The following is a 2,519-nucleotide window of genomic DNA, read 5'->3' on the forward strand; positions in this document are numbered from 1 at the left end:
ATTGTATAAACAAATATTGAATATCAGATTTCGTTTTTAAATTCATAGAATTGATATTAATTAGCAACCTGAAGAGTATTCTGGACTTGAGTAAATGAGGAAAAGATGGAGAATATGGAGGATAATGGAACATAGTTTTCATATTTTGTAGAAAGGAGTTACTTATATGGAGAAGGTTGTGATAGGAAGGAATCTTAAGTGTTTGAAGGGGTATTAGAATTATCAGATTAATTTACTATTTTAATGCAGGTAGGTATATGCATACATGTATAAATATAAATATATATATATATATATAAGCATAATCATATAATACTGTATGAGTGTCTGTATATGTGAATACATTTCATATCTCTGTCCACTCAAGAAGCAACAGCAGTGGCATAAAAGCAGCAGTGGACAAGCTTCATGCCTAGATTTTGTTTCTCAATTACTTTTTTCACTATAAAGTACTAAGGTTCTTTGGGAAAATTGATATATCCAGAACTTGAATAGGAAAGTATAAAGTATATCGCAATCAATGTATTGTGACAGAGAATAAGGCATTAGGAAGTGCTTAAAAAGTAATTGGGATATGTCAAAAGGACCCAAGTTGTAGTTGAAGGAGCATTCTCAGACCGAATTAAAGACAATGTGACAGTTGGGACACGGTGGCTCAGTAAGTAGAGTTCTTACCTGCCATGCCAGAGACCCATGTTCAATTCCTGGTGCCTACCCATGCAAAAAAAATAATGAATAAAGCCAATGTGACTGTACAAATAAATGAGATTATAAGATACTATAACCCATAAAATAAAATTAGAATCCATGAATGCATTTGAGTGCTAAAGATACAGTAATAAAATATTGAGGGGGAGGCGTGTCCTTTTAATATAATTCCAAATAACATATAGAAGAAATAATGGATGTTAAAATCTATCAGTAGTACATAAATCTAATGAGTGAGATTATGAGGAAGAAAGGCTTATTTCTAGAATCTCATAAAAGCATCCGACAGATTGCTTATGAATTGCAAAGAAAAAAGGGTATGTCTACAAAGAAGAAATTTGGATGCCATCCCGTTTACCAAGTTAGGCTGGTTTGAAAGGATTAATGTACCTTAGAAAAGCTATGTTTTAATGCTAATCCCATTTTTTATGAAGTCATTTCTTCTAATCTATTTAGTACAGTATGTTGAAGACTTTGATTAGATTATCTCCGTGGAGATGTGACTCAATCAAGAATGGGTATTTAACTTGAATAGGTGGAGATGTGTCTCCACCCATTCTAGGTGGGCCTTGATTTCTTTACTGGAATCCTCTGAAAGAGGAAGCATTTTTAGAAAAACCTGAAAAATCAGGGAGAGTAGAGGAGGATGGCAGAATGCTACAGAACAATGAAATAGATAATCCACCAGCCAGCGAATTGTGGAGATGAAGGAAGAAAACACCTCCTGAAGAGCTTCATGAAAGAAGAAGCCAGAAGAGAAAGCCAGCAGACTTCATCATGTGCCCTTCCAGCTGAGAGAGTAACCCTGAATGTCAACAGCCTTCTTGAATCAAGGTATGTTTCCCTGGATGCCTTAGATTTGGACATTTCTATAGACTTGCTTTAATTGGGACACTTTCATAGCCTTAGAACTGTAAACTTGTAACTTATTAAATTCCCTTTTAAAAAGAAATTCCATTTCTGGTATATTGCATTGCAGCCGGCTGCCAGCAAACTGGAATAGACTTCTGGTACCAGAGAAGTGTGGTGTTCCTGTGGTTTGCAAATACCAAACATGTTGGAATGGCTTTTTTTTTAATACTCTAAACTGTATTTGGAATGGACAAAACCTTCCCAGAGATAAGGCCTGCACATAGAGGCTGCCTCCACCACAAAATCAACAACACGTGATCTTTGCACTAGAAAGAGTAGTTCCTTAGCTATTCAATGATATCCAAACTCTGCCTACCATACGATATTAGGTTACTGGTTAACAGTTGAATATTACATTAAACTATCTAAAAAAATTAGAAGTACTAGATAAGTTTTTTGGTATTAATACACTAGCTACATCTAACACTCAGTGCCTGAGGGAGAGAATTCTGTAAGATGTTTGTTAAAGAAAACACAACTGAGTGTATAATAAATAAAAACATTATCAATCTGGGAAGCATATAGCCATGTCTGGCTCAACAAAAACAAAACAACCAAACCTGAAATAAAAAAACTACGTCTACTATTTCTGGAAAGATTTTGAAGTGGAGTAGAATTTTCTTTTATTTCAATTTCCGGATTTTGGAATACTGTGGATTGCTTTTTTTTTTTTTTTTTTTTACTTTTTTATTGCATAATATAACATATAAACAAAGCAAAGAAATAAAAACTTGATAGTTTTCACAACACTCCTCAACAAGAATTTACAAGACAGATTCGAGCGTTTGTCATGGGTGACCACACAATCTTCTTAGATTTTTCCTTCTAGCTGCTACAGAATATAGGAGGCTAGAAGGCTTAAATATTTTCTTTTTGTCACTGCAGTCAACTTTTTTCTT

The sequence above is a fragment of the Tamandua tetradactyla genome, unplaced genomic scaffold (assembly GCF_023851605.1).
Source record: "Tamandua tetradactyla isolate mTamTet1 unplaced genomic scaffold, mTamTet1.pri scaffold_203_ctg1, whole genome shotgun sequence".
Classification (NCBI taxonomy): Eukaryota; Metazoa; Chordata; class Mammalia; order Pilosa; family Myrmecophagidae; genus Tamandua; species Tamandua tetradactyla.